The following is a 12,059-nucleotide window of genomic DNA, read 5'->3' as shown; positions in this document are numbered from 1 at the left end:
CTGATCACACTGAGTGGAGGATCCCCTGGTGAGAGGGTTTTGTGGTTACGGTGTGTAGCTGTATGTTACAATCAAAGAAGATCCATGGTCTGTAGGTATATTAGGATCATAAGTTTATTAGAGATAATCAAGAGACAATCAGGAGACCCCACCAGGAGCAGTTCCACTGCTCATCCCTTCAAGCCAACTGACATCTGCTTACTCAACAACCACCCAACATTCCAATTACATCATCAAGGGCCAAGCAGGACACCAGGGGGAGAACACAGGGAGGATGTACAAGACATGTACATTACAACACATCCCCCTTTTATCAAAATCAACAAATGTAAAATAAGCAAACATGCAAAACAAATCACAAGAAAGTTAAAGTGCAAAGATGTATAAGCACAAAGAGAGTGTTAAGAAAATTAAGAAACAAAGAGCCAAATAACACAAAGATTCGACATCTAAGTACAAAATCTTCTAACACACCAAACACATTTAAATAAAGACAAGGACTAGAATTTTCAGACTTTACAGACACAACAACGGAGGCAAACCATCCTCAACCCACCTCCTTCCCAAAGGAAAATACAAAAAAAAAAATTAGGGGAAACACCTCCCCAAAACCTAGAAATATACTATAAAGGGTAAATCACCACCCAATTGGGAAAACATACATCCCAAAAACACAGAAAAATAAGATAAAGGGCAAATCACCTCCCTATTGGGAAAAAACATTTCCCAAAGACACAAAAACCAGTAAAATAGGGCAACTAACCACCCTATTAGGGAAAACACTTCCCAAAAACCTAGAAAAACTAATGGGGAGACAGACTTATGTCACCAACAACCAAGATAACGGCACATGGCCTATGGAGTAACTAAGTAAGTTACTCACAACCAAATGAGAGCACAAAAACTCCCAGACACTCAAACAAAACCTTAAATACCACACCTCACAAGAGGTAAAAACAAAATCCAAAGGGTAAAACCAGAAGCAAATAAGAGAAGCTACAAAAAGAATCAACTTCTCTTGTGCGTACCCGTCACGCACAGTCCAACGCTACCCACACAACCACATACAGCATACAAAAACTAGACTAGAAAACCGTGTACTACCACTTCTGCATACACCACAAACCATACATAAACAAAAAACAGAAGGACAAAGAAAAACCTACAACCACAACATGCAAGAAAGAGATAAAATTAAGAATTGTCTGTAACAATACACAACAAAGCAAATATTTGTGAAACTTCCCAAACAAAATTAAACTAGAGCATATCCGAAATTAAGAAAACATTCTATTTCAGTAATGTTGATCACCCTGGCCCATAAATAGTCTCAAACACCGGAGCTCGATTTATGCTCCCGAGCCATTCCACAAGACTGTTGAGAGAGAAGTAAATAGTACCTTTTTAAAAGTTCAAAATGAAGAATCTCTCCTGAAGTATGCTGCAGGTAGCCAAATCCAAATCCATAAAAAGTGCAGCAGCAGGCTAAAACTGATGACAAAAACATTGCTGGCAGTGTGCTGCAGATTGTAGCCAAATACATAAAATGAGATGCAGTTCATCAATACCGATATTAAATCAAAAGAGCCAACAAAAAAAACATACATAGTCTGCTTGACTAAAGAAATCCAATCGCTTCCTACGTTGTCTCGATACTCATGAAAACAAAGACGGAGGAAAGCGTGCTCACAATGACATCAATACCTGGTGACGTATGACACTCAGCCGGCAAGTCATGAAGGAAAAACAGAGCGCGCTGAGTGACACACCAAAACAATGGCCGAAAATGAGGAGAAGGAGCAGCGCGAGAGGAGTCAGACGTCACAAGGAGCTGTGCTGTGAAGGTAAGCCTGACGCATTTAATCTCCAGTATTCAAAATGGTAATGACAGTTAAAGTGGCGCATTACCAATGGCGCAGCTAGAATAAATCTGTTGACAGCAATCAATTCACCACATGGCTCCACTCAGCCTTTAAATAAATCCGCTGCCTGTAACCCTTCCGAGACACGATGTGACAGCTCAAACAGTCCAAAAAGATTCAATTATAAAAGTTTCTCTCTTCCTCGCGCTTCACTGCTCGCGCTGTGTATACTTTCAAGCCTCAGGCAGATGAACAATTAACTCTTCACTTTCTGCCGCTTTCAAAACATTAGCGCTTCACTTTTAAATCTTATTGTGCATTTTCCATAAACCTGTCCACACAATAAGTAATTTATGAATCACTTTGTGCTTCCTTTGCTTCACGAAGATTACTCTAGCACGAACTCTTTCCCTTACATTGCTCAAGCTGAGTTTATTTTTAAACAGCCTGCAGATTTCGTTTTTCTCCTCGTTCAGCACAGTTTATTTATAAAACTAAACACAGTCTGACAGTCAAATAACCTCAACTGCGTCAATTTATAAATGATATCAGCAATCACGTTGAGTTTAATAATTAAAACACAACAGCTTACAGATCCATAAGTAGTGAAGAAGGCCAGAAATGAAAACCACATGTTTTTTCACGTCATCCTCAGGATTAAACACAGTTCTCCATGTCATTCCCTTTTTTCTTGAGCAGTAGCGAGCAAACTCTCGGCCTTAAATGCAGTACTCTCTCTCCAAACAGTTTGTAAAAGGTTACAGCAAATCAGCATAGCCAAAAACAATGAAATTGGCACTTACTTGAGTAGGGTGACCGATGACATGGTCACTGGTGGGGTCTTTGCGGTGCCAGGTTTCTTTAAATTCAAATGCAGTCTAAATCCTTTAGTTACTTGCAAGTCAAAAGTCCAAATCCATTGAAGTAGCACGCAGGTTCTTTTACAACGTCGCCAGTGTTACAATCAAAGAAGATCCATGGTCTGTAGGTATATTAGGATCATAAGTTTATTGGAGATAATCAAGAGACAATCAGGAGACCCCACCAGGAGCAGTTCCACTGCTCAGCCCTTCAAGCCAACTGACATCTGCTTACTCAACAACCACCCAACATTCCAATTACATCATCAAGGGCCAAGCAGGACAGCAGGGGGAGAACACAGGGAGGATGTACAAGACATGTACATTACAACACTGTACACCTCCAAAAGACCTCTGGTGCAAACCAAACGTCCTTTGATCAACGTTAGTGGGCATTCATGTACCCAGGGCCAATGCAATCCAGAGGGTCAAACTACCTTCAGCAGCAGTGGAGGGATTTGATGAGGAAATGTTCCTACAGAGGCGCAATAGAATCCACTTGGTCTTTGTGACGCCCTGTTACAGAGTCATAGAAGGACTGCTAGCAGTGTGCTTTATTATGGTGGAAAACAAACAAACAAGCCTATGTCCAGCCAATGGCAAGACGTAAGATGGGAGCAGCTGATTACATTACTGGCACTTTAGATACTGATGTTGTTCTAGTTGTGAAAAGTACTCTTAATTCTTGTGATTAGATCTCCGCTCTCCTACCCTGACATGTAAGGGTGTTTCAGCAACTAAAACCTACATATTTAGTCAGATGGAGACGTTAAATTCCTTCTTAGAAAGCATTCAGACTGAAAGTAGAGAGACGTCAATAGTATTGTGCAGAAAACGTGCAGGGGTGTACACTTGCAATTACAGTGAGGTGCCGGGTTTTTAGGAACCCGGTGGTGTCAGGGGGTAACACCCGAAGACCTCTGATTTCTCCCTTGTTCCGGACCACAGAAACACGGAGTCTTCTAGTTACGGTCAGAGATCAAGTTTTATTGGTAGCTACCAAGTAACACGTGTCCCAGAAGTACACCACACTGAGAGTAGGTTCTCGGGAGACTGTTCGTTTTTACAGAACCAGCCTTCTCCTTATATACAAGATATATGGCTTCAAGCAAGAATTCTTGAGTTTATGGTATGGCAATACACATATTTCTACAATAATACAAAGAGCGAAGTCATGTAAGCAAGCCCATATTTTAGATGTCCAGTTCGCTGATAGATTACCCAGTTAGATCTGGAACTCCCATCAGATATTGATGAAACACCAATAAAGAAAGGTACAACCCAGTCATAAAACTGGCCATAAACAAGGAACGTGGACAGGTGCATGTTTGCAGAAAGCATGGTCTGTATGTAGTGAATGGTTTGTGGAATGTTATGTATAGATGCTATCGTATTCGGCCACTGGGCGAGGAGCTGCCCAGACAGGTTTGGCTTAAGGCAATGGAGTCAGTTGGGACGGGTCAGGGGGAAGTCAGGGAAGGTGGACGTGTCCTTTTGGATCAAGCTCGACCTTTAATTGACTTATCATGAGGACAAGATGTAAGATGGATGCCGTTCACAAAATGGAGTCTAAAGGGTTGGGACGGAAACTACGATTTTGGGGTGTTGGCAACCCTCGATTGTGACGCAAATACATAGGAATGATGTCCTAATCATTATCGGTCCATAGACACCAAAATCGTCATGGTACGTTGAGATTTTGTGACACGGGTATTGGACCTCGATACCGGGTAAACAACAGGGTCCAGATTTTCAGAACCACAGACCCTCCTTTTGCCCTCATATAAGGCAATAACTCATGCTAATCTGAGTCTCAATTTGTATGACGAAATTCGTGGAGATGTTGCTGTAGCATCATTCTGTTACTCAGCTCGTCCGGTGACACAGGCTTCCGTACACACGAGGCAGCACAGAGGCCACATAGTGCAGGAGCACACTGTATACACAGGCAAAACATGAACAGAAGTGCCAAGATCATCCCAATGAAGATCAAAGTTTTCCATCCCCAGGCAGTGATCAGCTCCCAGAACCACCCCAGCAGGGACCAATCCCCTTTCTCAACGTGAAGGGAACTAGATATTTCGTCTAGTTTGGAGATGGCCTGGTATACTGTCGGTGCGTTATCAGGGATGAATATGCAACAACTGGATTGGATGACTCTACACACACCACCGCGATCGGCGAGTATGATGTCTAAGGCAATTCGGTTCTGAAGGGTCATAAGTCGATCAGACTGAAGCTCGGTTGTCAAATTGCCAAGAGCTCCGGCCGTCGTAGTCACGGCGGATTCAACTATCCTTGCTAACTGGCGAATATTCCTGCTGTTCACCATAGGCCCCCAAAATGGCAGAAAACCCTTTGCAAAGTCAGCGAATTCCTGACCCGCGGTGTCGTCTTTACTCACGACACCCCTAGCTGTCCTTGTCCGATGGTAATCTGCTCTGGCCGTGTAGGTGGGAGGCAGCAGAAATGAGATAAAACATGTACCTGAGAAATCAGGGGGCAACCACGTGTAGGCTTGGTCGTGGCAAACGAAATACGTGCCTTTGGCTGCCAAGAGTATAGGGGAAGTTCGGGAAGCAAATACATATGTTTCCGTGCAAATGCTCTTTCCTAACTGTGCTGTGGGGTCCCTACCAATACCCTGTAAGCATAAGTGACCTCGGTGGTGCACTATCCAAACTGGGCGGGATTTCTTTGCTGCCTGGCTCTTGACCAGGTAAACCCCATGTTTAGTCACGTTCCAACGGGTGTAGGGACTGAGTTCATCTTTGGGGATTGTCAGATATGTGTCGATATCCCTACTCATATTTCTTATCCCTGCAATTAGTGCCTTCAACTATCCTTGCTAACTGGCGAATATTCCTGCTGTTCACCATAGGCCCCCAAAATGGCAGAAAACCCTTTGCAAAGTCAGCGAATTCCTGACCCGCGGTGTCGTCTTTACTCACGACACCCCTAGCTGTCCTTGTCCGATGGTAATCTGCTCTGGCCGTGTAGGTGGGAGGCAGCAGAAATGAGATAAAACATGTACCTGAGAAATCAGGGGGCAACCACGTGTAGGCTTGGTCGTGGCAAACGAAATACGTGCCTTTGGCTGCCAAGAGTATAGGGGAAGTTCGGGAAGCAAATACATATGTTTCCGTGCAAATGCTCTTTCCTAACTGTGCTGTGGGGTCCCTACCAATACCCTGTAAGCATAAGTGACCTCGGTGGTGCACTATCCAAACTGGGCGGGATTTCTTTGCTGCCTGGCTCTTGACCAGGTAAACCCCATGTTTAGTCACGTTCCAACGGGTGTAGGGACTGAGTTCATCTTTGGGGATTGTCAGATATGTGTCGATATCCCTACTCATATTTCTTATCCCTGCAATTAGTGCCTTGTTACTGGAATCGCTCGCAGTGGAACGGGTCGGGTATGGTTCTAGGGCGAATAGGAACATGGTCTGGAAAGCCCACAGAGAACCATAGTAGCTGAATGGCAAGATGAAGTATGGGATCCCCTTATCGGTTGTGTGTGGCATAAGTCCGCATATCCAACAGTTTGATGTGTTCATTATGGACTGGTGTTGGTGTAGAAGCTGAATGAAAGAGTTGTTTACAAATTCGAGTCTTCGGGCAGACTCGTGTTCAGGTAGAGGGTGAAAGTAGTGTGGAGAAATAGTGGGAGGAGGTGGCGGCTGGGTGTCATTCGAAAAGGTAACTTTAAATACGAATAGAGTATAACCAGTAAAAAACACAAGTATGCTACATAACATTAAAACACATAGTATCAGGAATCTTCTTTTGGACAGTATCGTACATAACTGTTTTTCGAAGTTCGTGAGTCTGACAGGTCTCTCTACCCTCGGAAACTCCATCCTCTAGTTGCTGCCCGCGGTGGTTGATTGATTCTCCCAGGGAGCGCGCTCTGCTCGGTCCGGGGTAACTCCCGTGGACCAATCAGAACCGTGGACCTAGAACTTCCCAGTTGCACTCCCCAGACTTCAACCCCGACCCTAGCAGCAGAACCGGATGGCGGTTCGAAAAATCAAAAATGAGCTAGTTCCCATGGGACGAGAGAGCTGAAAAATCCAAAAATAGTTCTTAGGGAAAAAGGGAAATCACATTAGATCAAGCTTTTATTAGTCTTTTTGTCTAGACCGTAGGTTGTACCGTCGTTTCCCAGGTACGGTGTGGTCTTCAAACAACGTCTCAGGTTCGGTAGTGTCCAATTGCATAGATGGTGACACAAGTCCTTGCAAAATATGATCACTCTCCTTTTCGGTACTAGTTTCTTTCAAACGTGCATCGCTGAAAGGGATGAAGCGAGGTGCGGATTCTGTCTCAGAGTCGGCAAGTCCTTTGTTGACCCACCGGTCGTATGGAAGGGGTAGAGGGACCCGTTTGCAGTGGGTCCCATGTACCCAGTTCTTCTTGCCTTCCACCCGAACAGCAGATCTCGTTGAAAGCAGCACTAGGTGCGGTCCGGTCCACCTCGGCTGTCCGTTGTTGGTGCGCTGGAAATTTCGCAACAAAACCGACGAGCCGGGTTCGATGAGGTGACCTGGATCGTCAGAGGCTGGTGGAGAGGAACTGTGAACCTTTGGTGTAAAACACGCAATTTAGTTGTCAATTCGCACAAATAGTCAAGCAGTACGGGGTGCTCTATCTCGCTTAGTTTCTTGGGTCTTGGCACGCCCCAGACGTTGGCTGGGCGGCCAAACACGATCTCATGGGGGCTAAGTCCTAATCTGGAGTGGACAGTCGTCCTGGTTGACAAGAGTGCTAGAGGCAAGGCGTCAGGCCATTTAAGACCTGTACTGGCTTGGATCTTGGCTAGTTTGAGTTTTAGAGTACCATTGTAGCACTCTACTAATCCTGCTGATTGGGGGTGATTGGCAGAGTGGAATTTCTGGTGGATGCCTAAACACTCACACACTCTCTTCATCACGCATCCTACGAATTCACTTCCGTTATCACTCCAGACAATTCTAGGTATACCGAACCTCGGGAAGAACTCTTTGACAAGTGCTTTGGCAGTTGATAAAGCGGTATTGTCCTTAAGGGGGTACGCTTCCACCCACCTTGAAAAGGCGCAAACAACAACGAGAACATACTTCAGATTGTTGCACCTCTCCATGTGGATGAAGTCGAGCTGTAAAACCTCGAACGGGTACGTTGGAGGCGCAAAATGACCAGCTGGAGTTGGGGTTCCCCTACCGGGATTGTACTTCAAACACACCATACAGTTCCTGACCACGTTTACTGCATATTTTGGGATATTGCTATTCTGCCATACTGGGGCCAATAGTTTACATATTCCTTTCGAACTGATGTGCGCAATACCGTGAGCCATTGTTACTACTGCAAGTACGTATGCATTAGGTAATAGCCATCGCTGGTGTTCCGATAGTTCGACCCAACAACCATTCGCATCCAATCTACCTGTGCTTTCTCTCCATTCGTTCACCTCGTTCTCAGTGGCCTCGGCTTCTATCGATTTTACGCTTTCAATGGTGTCCTCACACATTCCCACATCAGCAATCCATCTAGTGGGACCCATAACATACATTCGAGTCATTGTGTTCCTTGCAGTCTCTTTCGCAACCTCATCTGCGAATGCATTCCCGCGGCCAACATCATCCTGAATCTTTTTGTGTGCACTGCATTTTATAATGGCGACTTGTAGGGGCAAGGTGAGTGACTCAAGGAGCTCATTGACTAGCTGGCCATGTTGTATCTTTGTACCATGGGACGTAAGGAACCCACGTTCACGCCACAATCTCCCAAAACTGTGAGCCATGCCAAAGGCATATTGGCTGTCAGTGTACACATTCACTCGCTTTCCTTTCGCCAGCACACACGCTCTGGTAAGCGATACAAGTTCTGCGGCTTGTGCAGAACCGTGGGAAATACGTGCAGTCTCTACAATGGTATGTAATGTCGTTACGGCATATGCTGTAGTCGTATCACCATTCGGCAACTTGAAACATGAACCATCAACCCATAAAGTATCGTTGCATTCGGGAAGGGGAGTGTCCTGTAAGTCTACTCTCCCTTTTGTCTCTTCCTCTGTCCTGAAACAGCAGTCATGTTTGTCAATCTTGTCTGTCTCTGTCGGGATGGGTAATAACGTAGCGGGGTTGAGTGTATCACACCTCTTTATGTGGATGTGACTTGCTAGCAGGGTTAGTTCGTAACTGGATAGTCGAGCGCTAGTAAGGTATTGTGTCTTTGTCCTATTTAGCAAAATGTCTACTGCATGCGGAACCATAACGATCAGAGTGTTGTTCATGACTAATCCAGCAGACTGTCGAATGCAGACAGCTGCTGCGGCGGTTGCTCTCAGACAACTTGGCAGTGCCTTAGCCACAGGATCCAAAGTTGCCGAAAAATACGCGCATGGGCGCTGTTTGTCCCCAAAGTATTGCGTTAACCCCTTCGACGCTCATGACGAGCTGGGCTCGTCATGAGGTAGCCTCCTCGCACGCTCATGACGAGCCCAGCTCGTCATGAACAATGGGTTTTTGCATTTTCCAGCACACAACGGGAAAATGCGGGGCGTTAAAGAGGTTAAGACTGATAATGCACAACCTTCTTTTTCGTGGGCATACAATGTAAAAGGCTTACTGTAGTTGGGGTTTCCCAACACAGGAGCCGAACACAATGCATCGCGCAACTCGTGGAAACTTGTCTGACAATCTTCAGACCAAGGCATAGGATTAGGCGTGTCTTTGCGGAGTAGTGTCAGCAAGGGTTTGGCTAGTAGTGAGAAATTCGGTATCCATTGTCTACAGTACGATGTAATGCCCAAGAAGGCTCGAACCTCTCTCTGTGTCCTTGGGGCACTTAGTTCTGTAATTGCTTGTATTCTTTCTGGTGTCAGTCTCCTTCCCTCCTTCGACAAGATGTGACCTAGGTAGGTCACTTCTTGTCGGCAAAATTGCAATTTGGAAAGGGAGACTTTGTGCTTCATGTCACATAAGTGACGCAATAGCGACAACGTAGCTTCCTTGCAAATCTCTTCAGTGTCTGCAGCGATCAGTAGATCGTCTACGAACTGGACCAAAGTTGACCCATCTGGCAGCACAATTGTGTCTAGTTGTGTTTTCAGAGCCTGACTGAATATTGATGGGCTTTCGCAATAGCCTTGAGGAGCGCACTTGAAGCGGAAGCTTCGTCCTCCTAAATTGAAGCCGAAAAGGTCTCTACTCTCTTCAGCGATCGGGATGCTGAAGAAAGCGTTCTTCAGGTCAATCACCGAGAACCAGGCTGCTGAAACTGGAACCATTGTCAATAAAGCAGTAATGTCGGGGACGACTGGAAACTGTGGTATGACTACCTTGTTCACTTCTCTAAGGTCGATCACAAACCTATACACAGGGGGCTGTGAAGGATCAGTACGTTTTAAGACCGGTAAAACTGGACTGTTACAAACGTTACCTGCTGTTTCTTCGATAACATCTTTATCGATCAAATCATAGACAATCGTTAACAACGCCCTCTCGCATTCGTGAGATATTTTGTATTGGGGAATACGTGGCAATCTGACGTTGGCTTTCAAAGTTATGACATACGGTGCTATCTCCAAACGACCTACATCGTTGGAACCATTAGCCCACAGTATATCAGGAAGTGATGACAATTCGGTAGGAATACCTTCTTTTGACACATACATTGGAGAAATTACTTTTTTCCCCAAAGTAAGTTGTGCTCCCGAGGGAGAACAGTACAAAGTCGCATATAACCGTTTTAGTAAATCTAAACCTAACAAATTTTCACCACAACCTGTTGTCAAAATGAGGGGTGCTTCTAATTCACAGGGGCCAACAGAAAGGGAAACAGGACTAGAGATCGGGTTTCTAACAGGGGCGCCAGAGAAGCCTACTGAGACATTCATTTCGCCAGACAAAGGTGCGCCAGGAAGTTTTGAGTGCATAATAGAACTGTTTGTAGCACCAGTATCCAGCAGAAATGGCTCTGACACTCCTGAGGTAATCACCTCGACATAAGGTCCATTCTGATCTACTGGAACTGAAACAACTCCCTCTCTTTGTCCATGGCTGTCCTAGCAATCATTACCCTCATTGTCGTGTTCGGCGTAATAGTCGTCAGCATAGTACTGAGCTGACTTGGACGATGAATTATTCTGTTGATCAAAGCTATTCATGGATTTCTGAGGCGGAAAGGAAGCTATATTCTGAGTGAAATTTCCACGGCCTCTACCGCTAGGGGCATGCTGAACACCTCTTCCCCTTACACCTTGAGCACCATTTAAACGTCGCGCAAGAGCCGGGCAATTACCTGTAAAATGACCCTCTTCCTTGCAATACGCACATTGATTCGGGCCATATGTAGGACGCTGATGGGAAAACTCGTTACCTTGCGCGTTCCTCGAATACTGTTGTCGTGGTTGATAGTCGGGCTGACTAGCCATGCGAGGCGGATAGGCCTGCTGGAGGAGAACCTTAGTTTTCAAATCTTTCGTCTTTTTATCTGCCTTGTCTAGCTCGTCTTTACGCCTATTTTCATAGTACTGGGCCGTAGCTAAAATCTGCGCTGACGTAGAGACAGCCCAAGCGCTTTCAGAGTCTTTTAGTTTATTACATAATTCAGGGAGTAAATTATGTACGAACTTGTCCACAAACAATCTTTGGCCACCCTCGGTAGCCATATCTTGACCACTATGGTCGGTGAAAGTCTCCTCAAATCTCGTGAAAAAGTCAGACACATTCTCATCTTTCTTTTGTTTACACGCGGATAGCTTGTCCCAGTTTACGCGTACTTCAGGCATAATTGTCTTCATGTACGCAATAATTCTACCAGGAAGTTCAGCTATTAACGGCTCAGGCTTGAAACCACCGACTTGTCTAGCATCTGTAGTCGCAATGTTCGCCCACGAGTCACCTAATTCTTGGTCATCATCCGTATGACGTATTTTACTCCATAAAGGATGTGGAACAACGTTCCCAAACAACATGTCTATATCCGCTAATTTCATTATACATGAGCTTGCAGTTTGGGACAACTCCTTATAATACCCAGTCGGGTTTTTACGGGGGTCGGGTAGTGCCTGCTTGAGTGCTAGAACTTCGGATCTTTTCCAGGGGACATGTACCCATACACGCTGGAAATGAGGCAGAACCGGTGGTACTGCGTTTGCATCACCTTCCCTCCAAACCGGAGGAACCTCTCTCATGGGGTACTGTCTCGCTCTTTTCCTACTAGATGTACCACATTCAGATGACGCAGAATTACCACCAGTACTTCGATGTGATAATAATATCTCTACTGCTCTTTCAACGTCTGGACCAACTATCATACCCTCCCCGAATTTAAATCGTAATCTACACAA

At 45.2% G+C, this 12,059-nt stretch overlaps 1 protein-coding gene across 3 annotated transcripts in view; it reads right to left on the bottom strand.

The window, feature by feature from the left end:
- The window catches only part of LOC144770828 (killer cell lectin-like receptor subfamily B member 1A), a 172,514-nt gene extending 169,577 nt beyond the window's left edge, over positions 1 to 2,937 (bottom strand). For all 3 annotated transcript variants that reach the window (XR_013599037.1, XM_078655602.1, XM_078655603.1), the window contains exon 1: positions 2,666 to 2,937. The gene's annotated coding sequence lies outside the window, so the exon portion shown is untranslated. The remainder of the gene's footprint in view (positions 1 to 2,665) is intronic.
- Positions 2,938 to 12,059: the final 9,122 nt, after the last annotated feature.

The sequence above is a fragment of the Lissotriton helveticus genome, chromosome 7, assembly GCF_964261635.1.
Source record: "Lissotriton helveticus chromosome 7, aLisHel1.1, whole genome shotgun sequence".
Classification (NCBI taxonomy): domain Eukaryota; kingdom Metazoa; phylum Chordata; class Amphibia; order Caudata; family Salamandridae; genus Lissotriton; species Lissotriton helveticus.
The sequence above is the reverse complement of the archived record's forward strand: the minus strand, read 5'-3'. Positions and strand labels throughout refer to the sequence as shown.